Raw genomic sequence first — 18,750 nt, forward strand, 5'->3', positions numbered from 1 at the left:
TGTTCTACATTAGACACATCTCAGAGGTAGATTCAGTAGGACTTGCCCATCATTGGATATAGGAAAAGAAAGAATTTGAGGAATCAAGATGACTCCAGAGAAGTGATGTGGTCCAGCAATACCTGGGGCAGCATACTACAGCACAGCTCATTCTTGCATCCTAGCACCGTGACTTACTAATTGATGGCCTTGGCCAAGTCACTTCTTTCACCTGTGAATTGGGGTTGGTAATAGTATCTATCTCATAGGATTGTTCTGAATAGTAAATGTGTTAATATATGCAAAATGTTTAGACTAGTGTCTGGCACAGAGTACTTCTATCCTAGGTGATAATTAATATTTTAAGTAGTTATTAGAGTAAGCATGGTAGTTAAGAGAATAGGTTGTAGACACAGCTGGCTTGGGTTTGAATCTCTTAACACTCTTCTGCTGTGTGACCATGGGTACATTACTCCACCTCTCTGTGCCTTGTCTATAAAATGGGGAATAACAATACCTTTCTAATCCTGTTGCTTATTAAAGGGACCAGCACACTGGTCTGATAATAATTAGACTTGTTGAGTTCTTTTGAAACTATTAGGCTTCTTAATGAGAATAGCAAAACTGAGTACTGCACGAGTTAATTAACTGTGAATATGATGTCTTTCTTTCTTTCTTCTTCCTTTTTTTTTCTTTAAAAATTTTCCCTTTGCTTTTAGCTTCTTAACTTCTTTTGCCTTAGCTTCTTGGGTTACAGATGGAGCTTGTATGAGAAGTTACCTTCCCTTAAGTTGACCCCGTCTTTGTCCTCTCTACTGTTTCTCTGGTTCAGGCCCTTATAGCTTCCTCCAGACTTTGTCACTCAACTTCTGTCTTCCTTGCCTGCAGTCATGCCTCTGCCACAGTTCGTCTTCACACCACCCCAGTGATCTTTCTGTATTGCAAAATTAGAATTAATTACTTTAGTTTTTGTGGTTGCTATAGTTGTGTTTGCTTTTCTGTGTGCCAGTCATTAGCATAAGTATTTTTAACTGAACTATAAAACTCCTTTCTAGAGTGCCAAACATATAAAGTAATCTGTACCTTTTATTTTTCTAGAGAAATCCTCCTTGCAGTCTTTTGTGTCCTGCTCCAAGCTTGATTAGTTGTTCTGTGGGGCCCTTCGTGGATGCCATTTTGAGACTTCCCTCCCTGTGATCCTGAGAATTCCTTTGCCTCTTTCCTGTCATGTAGCCTCTGTTTCCTGAATTGCATCTTCTTTTTTGGTTCACACCCATATGTTGCTGGAACACATCCTCATTAGTTCCTTAAGAAAAGACCCGTGATCAGGAAAGTTTTTAGGACCTTAAATATCTTAAAACTCTTTAATCCTGCTTTCTACTTTGATGGATAATTTGGCTAGAAATAGAATTCTAGATTGAAATGCTATCCTCCCAGAGTTTTGGCTGTATTTGATCCATTTGATCCAAGTCTTTTAACTTTCAATTGCCATTGAGAAGCCAAATGCTACTGATTCCTAATTATTTGTGTATTAGCAGATTCTTCTCTCTGGAATATTTCAGGTTTTTTTTGGGGGGGGGGGGTTGCGTGTGTTTCTTTTGCCTATTATCCTGAAAATTCATAGTGGGTCTTTTCTTCATTGTCTGGAATCTCATGTGCTTAATTTCAGGGAAATTGTCTTAAAACTTTTTTTTTTTATAATTTATTTCTCTCCATTTTCTTTGTTCTCTACAGCCAGAACTTTTATTAGTCAGATGTTAGGCTTCTCAGGTTGATCCTCTAATCTGTTTTTTGTTGTTCTTTCTCTTTTCTATTTAACTGGTTTTTAAAATCCTATTTCCTGAAGTAATATTCCTCTTCAATTTGTTGTACTTCGTGTGCTGTTTTCTGCTGTCATTGAAAATATTGAACAATTATCTCTTGTCCTCTTATTCTTTTTGTGTGGTGTTCCAAAGGTTCATGGCTGCAGGCTGTTATTTGATGTCCCTGAAGACTTTATAATTTTTTGGAATTTTTCCCCCCCATCCCTTCATTGCATCTGTTCCCTCTTGAGCGCTTTGTTTGTTCATTTTGGTCACTGACTTTCAAATGAGAGATTTCCTCAAATGTCTAGTAATCTTTGGCTGACTGCTCATATGAGGAGTGAGGCACTAAAAACCGATTAGAGCCTCTGTATGCTTGGATGTGTCTTGTGCACAGAAAGATTTCAAGCAGGTTTAAAAGATTGGGAGGGGTTTCTTTTGGGTTCGTGGGTGGGTGGGGGAATCCCCTCGTGTTTATATGTGCACATCTTTCCTTTGGACCAGTTTCCTCAGAAACTTCTAGTCTGCTGCCAGAATATATACATGTAGCCGCCAACCTAGGTGAAACAGCAGAGGAAAGGGGCTTGTAATCTGGAGAGGGGCGCCCCGTGAGGAGACTCTCACCATTCAGAATGCAGACTTTCACTTATCTCCCTGTGTGTCAGTGTAGCGTTTCAGTTTTATCTTCATCTCGAAATCTCTGCAGAGAAAGTAGGCTTCAATCTTCTGCCAGATTAGGGGAGCAGATCTAGGCTGTAATTGCTTCTTCTCTAAGCTCCTATCCCATCCTCGGTTTCAGCTCCGAATCCCTTCCCCTGAACTTCAGAAGCCTTAGCGCCTCAATTCCTGACTTGGCACCCCTCCTTGCAGGCCGTTTGGTTTCCGCTCTTCCTGTCCTACTAAATCAGTTACCATTCATCCATCTGCTTTCCATCTCCCCAAATTTGGTGGATATCTCTCATCTGCTGGCATCTTTCTCAGTCTTTTTGTTTTTCTGGGCTTACGGCTTTTGAAAAAAAAAAAAATTCTTTCATTATTGTTTTACTGGGGTTTCTGACCAGAAGTTGAGAAAGTTGGGGTTTTCATTTGCCCCAGGCACCAGAGGTCTACTGCACTTACTGTTTTCCTGTCTGTCTCTGAAGCTGTGAGTGACTCTACAACAGATGCCATGTCTCATTTATCTTTCTAGTCCCAGGGCCTAGGACATAGTAAGCACTCCAGTGTTTGTTGAGTGAACGAGCAAACAAATGCATTTTAGCTATTCTCTGTTAGTTTTGCAAAGCATTTGTTCTTGAGGTTTTCTGGAAGCTCAGTGCCTACAGTGCCCATCTAGATATTCTGCCATTGTGGCGAGGCCTATCTCCTTTGAACGCAGCTGTTATTCACAGTATGCTCGAGTTACTTAGAATTCCCAGTGGGCATTGTTATGCAAAGGATTTTATTAAGTATCCAATGATGAATATATCTCCCAGCCTCTTATTACCAGCCCCCTGAAGCACATCCTTGATGCCCCCGGCTGACTTAATCACCACATCGCTCTCAAGTGCCCACCGCATGTTTAATGCACTACTCCAGTTTTGCCTCTGATGGCACCCATGAGAAGTGTGAGGACCGCTATTTATCTTGTTAGAGAGGAGACGTTGGAGGAAGCATCCCAGGGGGAAATGTAACTCACACTTGGGCACATCTGGATTCTGCCCTGAAAGACTGGCAAATCCCCGACTGGAGCCTAGAGTGAGGCTGTGGATAGTGGCTTCTCCCTTTTGTCACCGGTTCAACAAGTTTAATTTCATTACAGTAAAAATTAAGTTAAAAAAAAATCAGGGGCACCTGGGTGGCTCAGTGGCTTAAAGCCTCTGCATTTGGCTCTGGTCATGATCCTGGGGTCCTTGGATCGAGCCCCATATCAGACTCTCTGCTCAGCGGGGAGCCTGCTTCCTCCTCTCTCTGCCTGCCTCTCTGCCTACTTGTGATCTCTGTCTGTCAAATAAATGGATAGAATCTTAAAAAAAAAAAATCAAAGTTCTCTTTTTTTTGACAACTCATCAAATGCAAATTAAGTTTCTGTGTTTCTTTTAAATTAAACTCAGGTCATCACAATTTCGCATTAGCAAAAAATTACTTGTGATAGATTAATGTTTTAGTGTTGTCTTTTTTTTTTTTACTTCTTTCTATTTTTTATTTTGTACTCCTTCTGTATGTAAAAGGTCCATCTTAACCCTTACTATCACCTAATGACTCCTTTTCAGCATTTTTGCCTATTTTTCTTAGGTTCCATAAGCATGGGCCTGTGGAGTCACTACCAGTAGAGGGATCTTAGAACTTGGAAGCAAAACTTTATTTATCCTCGTCTTTTCTCCTTATTTCTTCCCTCTTCCTCTTCTGAGCCATAAAATTAAGTGAAATAAACTTTCCATGTAATCAGATATGATACAACATGTATTATGGGGAAAATGTGCTGCTACTTTCTTGGGACGAAGCCAGAGCAGGAAAAGCGTGTATCCCACCCCCCTGTGGAACGGGGCAGCATCAGCAGTGTCATCACTCACCACTCTACCTTCTCCCCCTCCTGCTGCTTTTTCTCTTTAACAGTGATCCAATCATTACCTCCCTTTCAGCATTCACTAGAAGCAAGGTAAACCAATCCACTCCTAATCCCAGAATTTTTTTTCAGAGCAAAGCTTCTGAGGTTTCCATAAAATGACACACTTTCCAGCAGTTTCTGCTTACTACCATAAGACTTTGAATAGAACCTTCTGCAGAGGGATGCTGCCATTCTAGGAGTTGGGCTAATTCTTCCTTCCTGTTCAGCTTCCAGCATACATACATTACTAAGGCTCATTTAAATGGCCCTGCCTGAACTCAAAGCTCAATACCACTGTTGAAAACCATCTCTATCCCTAAATGGAGTAAACTTAAACCTGAATCAGAACCTATCCTCTAAATGTCTGTAATTACAGACATTTGGGAGCTGCTTTCTGGGACTTTTCAGGCATGCCAGACACATTAACCAGTCCTAGACTTGGCACATTCCCTAAAGTTTTCACTTTACATCTCAGCATTTATATATAATCCTGAGGACAATATTAATCAAATAAAATACACCTCTTTTTAGACTCATGAATGGGTTGGCAAACTTGAAACTCTAAAGGTAGTTTTTCTATCTAGGAGAGAGGGAGTAAAATATGGTAAGGTGCTACTACAGTGTAATAGCAGTATTACATAGCAATAGCAATAGCAATGTTGCAGGTTTTTCTTCCTCAGTCTTAATAAAATTCTGAGTCTGTATCCAGTTTGTGATACAGTTTGACAATAGCCATTTTTATTAAATGTTGCAAATTAGAAACACCTGCCTGCTAAGCTATTCTAAGCACCTAATTGTAAACAGCAATAATAACGAGTCCTTTTCAGAGCAAGTGCCCTTGCCTTCCTTTTCTTTTCTTTTCTTTTCTTTTTTTTTTTTTTTTGTCTAGGATTTCTGGAGGAAATGCAATGTGATGGGAATATTCACATTTGCAGTCAGGTAGGCCTAGATTTAAATCCCAGCCTTCCCGTTTATTTGTTATTTGACTTTGAACCAGCTGCTTAATGTTGTCTTTTTCCTCATCTGCAAAATGAAGGTTAAAAATTCCTACCCTGTAGGTCCTGGTGATGATTTGGGATAATGTAAATAAATCACCTGATATATCATAATTCACTGATATATCATAACTCCAAGATGCACATTTTTTTTCACATTTTAGTATCTCTGAAATCGGGATGATCTTAGATTCAGTAAGTAAGCATACTGGCATTGTTTAATTGCGACACTGTTGTCCTTTTATCTGTGGTTCATATTGTAAGATGTTTCTTAAATTTATGGCAACTTTAATTTGACAAAAGGTAGTGTGCTTGGCTCTCAATGATTAGCCGTCATACTTACTATGATGATCTGTTTTTTCCTAAGAAGGACTTCAGTGGTACCCAGAAAGAACCTGAATTTTACTAACTTTTCTGGACTTTAATCTGGAGTACCATTATAATTATTCTTAGGAAAATAGTATTATAACAAAAAATAATAGTGGCCCCTGTTTAGTCACTTTATGTCTCATGCAAACAATGCAAAAGTAGAAGGGAGTAGACGTCATAAGGCTTAACAAGAATATGATTGATTGGATGAGGAGTAGCAGGTAGAAGAAAATCAAGGACGAATATGAGTGATCGTGTAGACAAACACCAAGGGGGCAACTGAGCAGGAAAGTTTTCATGAACTATGATTTTGCTCGCACAGAGCTAGAGGTTGAGAGGTCCTGGTGCCACCTGTTCATTCTGACTTTACCTTCGAGGCTAGAGTTTTCTTCTCTTAAATCCTTGTGTAGACCCAAAGTCCCATGACTATCAATTTGGTTCTGTAAGTGTTTGTAGAATGCCAGGTATTATGCTAGACGGTGAAGTTACAGAGATGAATAAGCCAACTCTAGGCTTCCAGAAACCCCAACCTAATGTCCTGTGCTACGCTCCTTTTCCCTTCACCTGTATCTTTTCCTGTTGCTTTAAGTAGAAAATATATGAATCAACTCTTTTTGCTTTACAACGTATTTCCTTTGAAACTTTAGTACATTTCTGGTATTCGCTTTCATCCAAAACAAGCACACATGAAAAACACACATGAAAACTAACATGATGAAAAGTTTGATTATACTTATAATTAGAAATTTTATCTATCAGTGTAACCTATATTTAATGTCACTTTGGGTATTTTTATAGCAAGCTAATATTAAAAATATAAGATAGGATCTTAATTAAAATTTTGGTTTTCTTCAGGGAATGTATTGTGTTCCTTTTTTTAGATCTTGGTGTAATGTCTTCTTTCCTTGGGGATTCCCAAAAAGGAATGTTATGTGGTTGCATGCCCAAACAATTTTTGTGCCAAAGGAACAGTGACAAATGCAACACAAGGGAAATGACATTTTCAGGTTTTTTTTAATTAATATAATAAGAGAGGGAAAGGAAGTCACTAATTTAGTACATTTAAATTTTAAATAAATGTACAAAATAGATTAAATGAATATAAATGTATGACTTTAAAATTACTTAATTTACTCAGTTTTATTGGTATTTAGCATCTATAACAGCCAGCAGTAACTGAATACTTGTTATGTGCCTGACACTATTCTAAGCTCTAATGTATGCTTCTGACAGTCCCATGGGACAGATATCATTACCCCCACTTTATAGATAACGAAACAAGGGCAGAGAGAGTAACTTCCTTAAGGGAACATAGACAGCAGAGTCAGTATTCCAACCTAGGTAGTTCTAATCACTATATTACACTGGCATGGCTAAGTCCATTATTATTTAGGAGACAGACTCAGCAGCTGTTAGGAAAGTTAATAAAGTTTTTTTTAATTAAAATAATTGGGGCGGGGTGGGGGCAGAAGGAGAGTGAGAGAGAGAATCCTAGGCAGGCTCCATGTCTAGCACAGAGCCTGACATGGGGCTTGATCTCACAACCCCGAGATGATGACCTGAGCTGAAACCAAAAGCCGGTGGCTTAACCAGCTGAGCCACCCAGGCACCCCAGTTACTAAAGTTTATTTAAAGTTTGCTGTTGAGGGGTGGGTGGCTCAGTGATTAAGTGTTCAACTCTTGATTTTGGCTCGGGTCATGATCTTCGGGTCATGAGATGGAGCCCCATCTGGGCTCCACGCTCAGCAGTGGTCGGTGGCGGTGGGGAGGGGTTGCTTCTCTCCCTCTTCTTCTCCCTCTGTCCCTATCCCTGCTCACTCTCTCTCTCTCTTTCAAATAAATAAGTAAATTTTTAAAGAAAAAATAAAAGTTTGCTGTTGAGTTTGTCACTGAATAACTGGCTGAGATTTTAGAGAGAAGAGCAGTATGTATTTAATAACACTTACAAACCCTATCTGTTAACATTGCCACACAATTCTGAAGAGAATATTTATTGTTTAAAATAAAACTGTCAGAAATTAATTCTAAGTGGATCTTGTATATAAATCATCAGCATTTAGGTAAAGATTATTAAATAAAAAGTAATATGATTATAATTTCAGGAGTCTAATAAAGCTGGTCTTGGGGAGGGCTGCTGAATATGAGGGCCATAAGACAGGTAAAGGGGTAATGCTGAACTTTTGGCTGTTTGGAAGAAATGGTGACAGCATTCGCTTCTTTTGTTTATCACAGAAGTCATAGGAGTAAAGGGGACTTAGGAAGGGCAGTGAGCCTGAGTCTGAGGAGACTGTGAGCTGGTGTAGTGCAATCTGGCAAAGCAGGGTAAGGAGGTACCAGTGGGGACCTAGATATGTAGGCTCTAGTCCTGCTGTTGCTGGTTCTTTAGTGGGTTGGTCTTTGGCCAAGGTACTTGACGTCTCTTGCCCTCAATTTCTACATCAAAAGACATTGAGGAGGTCTACTGATGAGTGGTCTTCAAATTCTGCTCTAAAGAATCCTTCAGGGTGCCAGAGATACTCTTAATGCTTAAGGACAAGAGTGCCCCCTAATCCAAGTTAACCTAAACAAGTACACTTTAATCACAGAAATCACATGTATTTGTAATTTGGTTTAAGCAAAGTTTGAAAACTGGTGGATTAGGTGACCTATAAGGCCTCTCCCAGCTCTAAAGTCTTTGTCTCTTGTTCTGAAATCCAAGCTTGGAATCATGCAACAGTGGCAGAGGTTGAATTTGCTGGAGGGAACAGATGTACAGAAAGCTGAGATTCTGAGCCAGTTATTCTTGAACAGTTAGAAGACGTTCATTTGAGAAGGTCTCAGCCTGCATGAGGACCTATTCTTTGACAGTGAGAGCGCTGTCCTGATACTCCTTCCTGGGTGGTAGTGGAAGTTCTCAATTGTTTCTTCATTTTCTAACATATTTCCAGGACCTTGGAAACTCCTTTTCACCAAGTTTAAAGATTCTTTGCTTAAATTGTTACCTGCTGGCCCCTGCAAATAAGCGATCCTTTTCCTGGGCGTTCTTCCTTCTGAGAAATGTCTCATGTGGCTTTTGTGAATGCACACATACGTGTTTTCTCTCTGTCTCTTTCTTCCAGTTTCTCCATTATATTCTACCCAGGCAAAGCCAGATTTTATGATTTGGTGTAAGTACTGTCTTCAAAGAGTGATTGACTACATTCCAGCACCCTGCAGAACAATGTTTTATAGCCTACTAAAAGTCAGGTTGGCTGGCAAGAGTAGAATGGAAGAGTTTTGATTAGACTAAAACAGCATTAAGGTAAAGTCTGTCTCCTAACTCAGGCAGAATCATTGCATAAGAGACCTGAGTGGATTATGTCATTAAAGGCTGATTTTAGATTAGGTTATCTGTCACTCCTCCAAATAAAATTGCAGATGTAAGTGAAACTGAGGATGGGAAATCAGTTTCCAAAAAGTGATCTGAGCTGATTATTTCAAGTAAGTGAGGGAATTTACCCCCAGTTAAATTCAGCTCCCTAAAAGGACCACGAAGACTCTAAGATTTTTACATGGCCGTCATTTTGTGGCCAACAGCTATATAGAAGGGAGGCAGTTGTTTGTAAAAATCATCCTAGGTGGACAGTGTGGGGCTGCTGTGGAAGGTGTTCGGATGCGAAAGAGGGAGGGCAATCCTTACGTAACCTGAGGGAGAGGTTGGGGGCTAACATACCTTCCCTCTGACGTTCAGCATTGACCTTGCCCCTGCAGTCCTTTGCCAGCAGCGGCCCCGTGCTCTTCACTGGCTGCAACTTGGCAGTTGCAGCGCATAGCGTGGATGCCTGTTGTATTGCCTCAAGTTTACACGGAGCATCAAGTTTTTTAAAAAATGAAATCATTATAAATTCTGGCAGTTTTTATGGTATAATTAAAATGTCTAACAGGATACCTCTGGGAAACTAAATGCAGTTTTACTATTTATAGAGCCAGCCGAGGTAGTGTTTCTTGCCAACTTTCATATCTTATGACCTATAAATTGCTCTTAATAGCTAATCTGTCATCTCAGCTTCTCAGACAAGAAAGCTTGTTTCCTTATTAATCTGTTAATTTGCATCTGCAAAGGACATTTACAAATTCTTGGTTTGAAAACATGGCTGCATTAATGCTGGGCATTATAAATAATTTATCACCTGTGATAGCAACTCTTAGGTCTAGGTAATAGATCTTTCTGACATTGTGTTATTCTTCCAACCCTAATATAATTTTGATAAAAATAATTATTATGAAAGCTCCTCTGGCCCCACAGTATTAGAAAAGGCTGACAGATTGCCGTGGAGAAGCTATAACGATCACTAACTGCTCTCTAAGCTCAGAGTAATAGATTCAAACCAACTATTTCCACCATGGGTTAGTATATAATAGAAAGAATTCAGATAGACACAAATCCCTCTTTTACCTTTTCAGAAGTAACTTCAGAGTAGTCCTCCAATTCTATCTTTAGGCATTGGGTCAGACTAGTTAGATTGATTATAATAAAGCCAGCACCAATAATGGCATGCACACCACAAAAATGATTTAAGAATACTAATGACCATATAATTACAACTTCCCTGTTTCGTGTGGTATTTAAGTCTCTTTAGGTTGTGGCTGTGAGTTCACAATTCTTAGAGATCCCATTTTGGGACACTTCCTCCCTACCAAGAGCTTTAATATTTAATTGTTTTGTTTATGTTTTGTTGATTTGTCCTTTCCTCTATTTTACTCCAAGAAGAATTTGTTGGAGGCAAGACACAAAACCAAAAAGGGAAGAAATCAGAGTAATGAGAGCATTAGAGTTATAGCATAAGGCTGAAGCCAGGGCAGAATCTGTACATATTATCTGATTTTATCAGCTTGTTAAAGAGAGGCTCTGCATCTCAAGCCATAAGCTGGTAATCCGAACACAAAGGTAAATTTGACCACTTTAAGATTCACAGGTTTGTTTGTTTGTTTGTTTAAGATAAACCCATAGCAGCTGCTTGGTAGAAGCATTGAAATCTGAAAGAAATTTTTCTATTGCTCCTTATAAAGATGACATTGGGTGATATCATGGACAATATCCTCAATAATATAGATAATAATTTCTTTTTATTATATTTGTCCAGTTGGTTTTGTGTGACTTGAGTACGTAACTCTAGATGTTCATGACTATCATTTAACTTTTACACAGACTTACTCTATCAGCTCAGCTGCTGGTTAAGGTAGATTTTCAAGCTACAGTACGCTCATTAAAGAGAGCGTGAGTCATTTCAGACTGTACGAAGTGTACGGACCCCACAGAACACGGTTCAGTCCTCTGTTTCTATGGGTTCATATGGGGGTGGCTATTGAGTCCCTCTAAATAGGCCTGCGCTTTGGATTAAGTATTACCAGGTAGACAGTTGTCTCTGGGTTAAGAAATTTTTTTAAGGATTCGCTAAGTTCTGATTTTAGTACCTAATTCTTCTCAAATTTAGTTTTTCTATAAAAATTTCTAAAATTTCCAAAAAAATTCTAAAATTTCATCATCCATAATCCTATGGTAATTGGTAAATGCCTAAAATTTAATCATCCAGACACATGGTAATTCAAATAATTGAATGATTAGGTAGCATTAACTATAACTATGATGACTGGAGCATGACAGTTAGTAATTTATAAAGCTGAATATTGTGTTGAAAAGGCTAGGCCAGGTTATGCTGCACCAACAGTAAATCCCCAAATCTCAGTGGCATAAAACAACAAAGATTTGTTTCTTATGCCCACTGTATATTCACTACCGGTCAGCCAGGGCTCTGTGCCATATTGCCACAATTGTCGCTTCAAGTTCAGTTCTGGTGAAGCAGTGTGTGGCAAGGGAAAGATAATGTGGTGGTGAAGTGTGCCCTGGTTCCTAACGCATCACCTGGATGTGATTACGTTTATCGGCCGAAGAATAGTCACTCACCCCTGACTTCATGCACGCAGGGATGTGCCATCTTACCTGCTTGAAAGGAGGGAAGCTAGAATAGTTGTGAACAGCCCCAAAGAGGACATTAAATATAATTAGTGATTAAAATAGGTCTTATTGTATTCTAACTAGTCATTATTTTAGTTAGGCATCGTGGTGTTGTTGGTACCACATATCTTGCTTCTTTTCATCTATTTCATGGAAATATATGCAAGTACAGATCTGGTCTGGTCAGCCCCCTGCTTAAACCAGTGGCCCTTATTCCCCCCTGCGTGTCTGTAATTCCCTCAACAGGGGCTAAACTCTGTGTAGTCAAATGCGCAGGAGAGCCAGGGCCTGACACAGGTGGATGTGAACCTGGTTTTGTTATTAATTGCAGACTTTCAGGCATGGCACTTTATCACCTGGAGTCTAGTGTTATCTCACAAATGTACATAAAAATAATGACACATGTGTGAAGGGTTGTTATAAGGAGCAAATGAAACAATATATATGGAAAATGCTTTAGGGGCACCTGGGTGGCCCAGTGGGTTGAGCCCCTGCCTTTGGCTCAGGTCATGATCCCAGGGTCCTGGGATCAAGCCACCACATCGGGCTCTCTGCTCAGCCAGGAGCCTGCTTCCCTTCTTCTCTGCCTGCTTCTCTGCCTACTTGTGATCTCTGACAAATAAATAAAATCTTTTTTAAAAAGTTTTTAAAAATAAAAATAAAATAAAATAAAATAAAAAAGAAAATGCTTTAGATTTTACAAATTGATGGACAAACAGAACTTACCCAAACTTACTTTCAGATTCCCCTCTTGCCACTACCCCTCCTCTCAGGTCTGAATGGCTTCTCGTCATCCTTCATGCCTTTGCTCATGCTGTTCCCATTTCTAAGAGTTACCTACTCCTCAAATGAGGAAAACTCCAATTTATCTACTTTTAGATTAATAGACTACATTTTTAAAGAGCAGTTTTAGATTTATAGAAAATTTACAGATTTACAGAGAGCTGCCACACACCCTCTTAGTTTCCTTAGTTTCCCACTTAGTTTCCCTCACTATTAACATCTTGTGTTAGTGTGATACATTTGTTACAATTGACAAAACAATATTGATACACTCTTATTAGCTGAAATTCTTAGTTTACATAGTTTACTTTAGGGTTCACTGTCATGTGCAGCCCATGGGTTTTGACAAACGCATGATGTCATGCGTCCACCCTTTAGGTATCATGCAGAATAGTTACACGGTCCTAAGAATCCCCTGTATACTCCACTTATTTATCCTTTCCCTGCAACCACAGACTTTTTTTGGTTTCTCCATAGTTTTGCCTTTTACAGAACGACCATAGTTGGGATGATACAATAGATACAATAGATACAATGATACAATAGATAGCCTTTTTAGGCTGGCTTCTTTCATTAGCAGCGTACAGTTAAGTGTCTCTGTATGTCTCTTTGTGGCTCCATCATTTCTTTTCAGCACTAAATAGTATTCCACGGTAAGGATGTACCAGGGCTTAAACATTCACCTATTGGAAAACATCTTGGCTGCGTGCAGTTTTTAGCAATTATGAATTCATGTGTAGGTTTTTGTGTGGACCATAGTTTGCATTTCATCAGAGTAAATACATGGGAGCATGGTTTCCGCATCGTATGGTAAGAATATGTTTAGTTTTGTAGGAAACTGCCCATCTGTCTTCCAAAGTGGCTGTCCCATCTTGTGTCCCCACCAAGAAATGAGCTCCTGTTGTTCCACATCCTCATCAGCATTTGGTATTGTCAGTTTTTTAGATTTTAGTTATTCTAATAGGTGCGCATTGCTATCTCATTGTATAATTTTCAATTCCCTGATGACATATGATGTGAAGCATCTTTTCATATGCTTATTTACCATCAGCATATTTTCTCTGGTGAGGTGTCTGCTCACATCTTTTGCCCATTTCAAAATTGGATAATTTTTTTATTGTTGAGCTTTAAGTTGTTGTTTTGTTTTTTTGTTTTTTTGTTTTTTTTCATATTTTGGATACTAGTCTTTTGTCAGGTGTTTTGCAAAAAATTTCTCCCAGTCTGTGGCTTGTCTTCTCATTCTCTTAATCGTATCTTTTGCAGAGCAGTTTTTAATTTAAATAAAGTTCATCTTATCTGTTTTTTAATGGGTCATGCCTGTAGTCTTATATCTAAAAATTCATTGCCAAGCCCTAGATTTTCTCTTATGTTAACTTGTAGGAGTTTTATAAGTATAGTTTTATACTTCAGTCTGCAGTCCATTTCGAGTCAACTTGTGTGAAAGATGTAAGGTCTGAGTCTAGATTCACTTTTTTTGCATGTGGGTGTCTAGTGGTTCTAGCACCCTTTGTTGAAAAGACTGTCTTTTCTGCATTGAATTACCTTCGCTCTTTTGTCAAAAATTAGTTGACTATGTTTGCATCAGTCTAGAGATTTTTCATGAATGAATGAACAAATGAACAAACCAACTAACAGACCCAAAACACTCCAATGACTGTGTAAGCTTTGACCACTTGAAGTCAAGTGCTTTTCCCAACGTTAGGTGTTGGATAGACCAATGATTCTAGACTGCTCCTGGGTAAAGGGTGAATTTTCTTATGCCTACATTTGCAGAAGAATACTATGAGTAATATGATTCAATGTAGGAAGGTGATTACACATCCTCCCATCAGTGGGGCAAGCCTTTTGTGTTGTCTCTTTAGTTCTGATGACATAACTTCATGTTCTATTTTCTGGTCATTTTCTGCAATATCTTTAAATTTTTTTTTTAATTACTCACCACATTGGAAGGTATTAATAGTTCCATTTTACAGATGAGGAAACTGAGGCTCAAAGATGTCACATAACTTGTGTGGTATCACAGTTCGTGATTGAACCTGTGCATGCCTGATTTGAGATTCTGTCCCTATTCTTCTACATCCCTCTGCCCCTTGGGTTGTAGGTGGTGAACCCAGGACGTTGAGTGTGAGGGCACTGAACTGGCAGGGAGTAGAAGGTGCATGTGGATTTAGAAGAAAAACCATACTTCTGGTACTAGCTGGTATACTTCCCCGTTAAAAAACCATCCACAATTAATTAGTCAGTAGTAATATTGAATATTCTCTGCATGTGGAATTAATCCCCCCAAAATATACCCTGATGAAAATACATACAGTGTGGGGAGAGAACATGCTAGATGTGAAGGCAAGCATATTTAAGTATTTAATCTTTAATGGCAGTGTTATCAATGTGGTTATAGTTTGAGTAGTTTAAACTTTCTCTACTTAATGTCTCAAACTGCAAGTCCTTAAAGGTGGTTTTTAAAAGTCTGAGCGAATTTCCTTCTCTAGTTGCATAAAGCTGACTTGTCAGATACAGTTCTTCTGCAAATACTCAGGTCACAGAGCAAAGGGTGATGACTCCTGTGTGCTAAATCTGCAGCTGGATATCATTCTTTGGCAAGAACTGGAGTAATTTATATCTTGTAAAAAGAGAAAAGTATTGTCTTATCCCAACCAGATAGTTTGTTAGCATAACTGTTTGTGTGCATTTTAGTATTCAAATACAGATGTTCCAAAATGTTTCCACTGTGGGAAGCAGCTGGTGCTATTCTAGCACAAAAATCTCAGAGAGATTAATATACAAAGGCAGCAGTGAACCTTAGTGGCAAACGTAGCATCTGCTTGAGGTGGGGCCTGTGATTCCCTATAGATGGTGGGTCTTCAGATTCTCGTTAACAGCCTGAAACCATGTTTCAGATCTAAGCTTATTCTACAGGAACAGGAACAAAGACAAGTGATTAATTTGTAATTCACTTAGCTGATAAATATCATCACATGTTATTTGCCCAAGGGCTGTAAAACACTGGACTTCATTTCCTGTGGCAACTGATAGGAATATAGTTGTTCGGTCATAATGACTGATGTGTTCAGTTGCCATTACTAGCTTCTGCTAGGTAACAGAGCTTAGCCCAGCCAGCTCACAGTCATAAAACATCCATCCACACCTTAGTGATGCATTTTCTGGGAACCTGATGGTTTATGCAGGACACTGAGTTGCACTGCTTCATCTGATCCCGTCCCAGCCCTGGGAAGTATGTACATTGTCTTTATCAGTACAATTTACATATAAAGGAAACATGGGTGAAGAAGAAGAGTGACCTATCAGGGCTGTACAGCCAAGGCTTCTGACTCTAAATCCTGTTCCATTCTTATATTACATCTCTAATGTAGAGCTGCCTCTCTAATTTCAGAGGCTGTGATGTGTGCTTCATAAATTCTATTGTCTAGAGAAGCTGGTTTCCAGGACACCTGCCATGAAGAGTTGCAGTGAGACAGCACTGTCTAGTAACTGGAGGGTGCCAGGGAAGAGTGAATACGGTAGTCCTTCCCTCTTTTTCCTGCACCCCAGAGGGGAAATGCCCCAGCACTCCCTTTCCTTATGTTCAGAGAACTGCAGCGTGAGCTCCTGTGTCTTTCTGGCATTTTCAGAGAAATGAAGAACTGAAGTAGAAGATCCCATGGCTGTCATTCAGAGTTGCCTTAAACCAGAAGTCCCTAAGAGCAGTGCTGGGGTGCTGTGCCTGCCCCAGGCCTTATGAATCCATCCCCCATGGTGTTCAAGGGCTCATTGCCCCCAAACAGATCTACGATTTGGAATTATCTAGTGAATTATTTATGGTTTATACATTTGACAGAGGCTGGAGTTTGAAAACACTCTATTCTTGGTGCTCTGCTGGGACCTGGAAACGTCTGTCTGGAAAACCGAGGCTCAGGGAAGTTAAGTTTCAAAAGACCCCAGAGCTGGTAAAGGGCAGTGCAGTATTGAATCGTGTGCCTGATTCTAAGTTATACTAGCTCCATGGTGAGAGATCTGTGTGCAACATAGATTTGTGGGTGGGGTTTGTGGACAATGTCCTGCTACTTAGCCAGCCATGGGGGGAGAACCCCAGAGAGGAAGGTGGGAGGTCCAGGGGGAAAGAGGTGGGGTCCCTGGGCCCAAAGCAAAGGAAGAAAAGGAGATTGTTGGGGAGGGGTGTTGTGAGCAGGAGAAAGGCTTGTGTACTGATGTACAGTTCTAACCTCTGGTCCCGAAGAGGTTCCTGAAGTGGTAAGCCGAGACCAATACACGTCCAAGGGGCGTGCTCTTCGATGACATCATTGCTGCTTCTGCCTCAGTCACAGTGCTGCAACACTGTGGCTTTTATGGACTCATTTCTGCCCTTCTCTACTCAGAAAAAACATAAAAGTAAATTTCTAAGTATCCGTTTCCTCTGTTTTCCTCAGTCTTTTTATTGAAATGTCTGTGAAATGATAAAAGCAACTTAAGGGGCGCTGGGTGATTCAGCCAGTTAAGCGCCAGACTCTTGATTGGGGCTTGAGTCTGGATCTCAGGGTCATGAGTTCAAACCCTGCAATGAGCTCTCCACTAGGCGTGGAGCCTACTTAAAAAAAGAAAATGCAGGGTACCTGGGTGCTTCAGTCAGTTAAGCCTCTGCCTTTAGTTCACGTCATGATCTCAGGGCCTAGGATTAAGCCCTACATTGGGCTCCTTGCTTGGGATGGGGGCAGGGGGCTTCTTCTCCCTCTCCCTCTACCCCTACCCTCCCTGTGCCATGCATTCTCTCTCTCTCTCAAATAAATAAATAAAACCCCTTTTTTTTTAAAAAAGGGCAACTTAAAATGATACGGAGCCCTTTACAAATACACAAATTGCAAAACATCATAAAGATGGTCAGTGTTTCTGTTATTTTGATCAAGAACTACTCTTTCATAGTCAAAGAAATAGGGTAGTAAATCACTCACATCTATAAAATATTAATGAAAGTGTTCTGAAGTGCACAGACATAGAACACATCTCATAAAGAAATGCCCTTACTCCAGGTGGGACAGCCTTCCCTCATTGTTATTCCCTAGCCTGGAGGCCCTTGTGAAAATCACTTGCCTAACTGTGACAGAGCACACCCTTTGTTCTGCCATGATCACATGCTCATGTTGGGAAAAGGGATCATGGTGAAGAAAGGTGGATACATGGCTAGAGCTTTAGGCTAGTGTGAAGGTAGGAAAAGGTAGACTTGTAGAGTCAAAAGGTGGGTGGGGGATGGGTTAAACAGGTGATGGGGACTTGCAATGAGTACCTGCTGTTGTATGGAAGTGTTGAATCACTAAATTCAACACCTGAAATTAATATTACACTGTATGTTAACTAACTGGAATTTTATAAAAACTTAATTAACAAAACGCCAAAGGAGGTCAGAAAAAGCCCAGGGTAGCTAGTGTCCCTTTTATGTCTCTACAAAGGAGTTAGAAACTAGACTTTATGCATTTGTGGAAGATTCCAGAACCCATGTAACCCTTTTGTTATTTTTGTAGTCCCAGTTTGGTTCACTATACCAACATACAGTCCTTTTCATTAAAACCTTTAAGACAAAAAGGCTCACATACTTTTCTTTACACGAGCACTGTGTGTGTGGCAAGCATTGTGAGGGGACTAGAAAGATAGCTTTTTTCCTGCACGGAGGCCAGGGTCAGAAGAGCCTCTAGGCGAGAGGAGTAAAGCTGGAAGAGCCACGGACGCATGGGTGGCTCAGTAGGTTAACTTCTGCCTTAGGCTCAGGCCATGATCCCAGGGTTCTGGGATCAAGCCCCATGTTGGGCTCCCTGCTCAGCAGGGAGTCCATTTCTCCCTCTCCCTCTGCCCCTCCCCTTGTGCAAGCATGCGTGTGCATGCACTCTCTCGCTGTCTCTCATAAGTAAATAAAATCTTAAGGGAAAAAAAAAAAGCTAGAAGAGCCAATGTGGCCTGAAAATGGGTGGTGAGGCCCAGTGGGACCACCCCATTCCAAAGAGGTGTAGGCTGGAACCAACCATTGTTTTCCTCTGGAGTTTATCCAAATCTAAACCCTCCACAGTAATCAGCCTGGATGATGTCACACTGAGGGAACACAGATAGGAGAACAGGGCCTGACAGTCGCAAAACTGACCCAGTCAGCATCAGGAGTCACAGAATTATCAATTGTCATTCTAAACATCTCCGTTACCATTAATCTATCCATTTGCTTTGGGAGAAAACACACCTAGAGAAATGCCCAGCAGTGCAAACACCCAAGCACGAGTTTCTCATGAG

The 18,750-nt window shown here is 40.1% G+C and overlaps 1 protein-coding gene across 6 annotated transcripts in view; it reads left to right on the plus strand.

Annotated features, from left to right (window-relative positions):
* TTC28 (tetratricopeptide repeat domain 28) overlaps nt 1–18,750 on the plus strand; it is a 638,777-nt gene that overhangs the window by 440,198 nt on the left and 179,829 nt on the right. The window lies entirely within an intron of this gene.

The sequence above is a fragment of the Lutra lutra genome, chromosome 12, assembly GCF_902655055.1.
Source record: "Lutra lutra chromosome 12, mLutLut1.2, whole genome shotgun sequence".
NCBI lineage: Eukaryota > Metazoa > Chordata > Mammalia > Carnivora > Mustelidae > Lutra > Lutra lutra.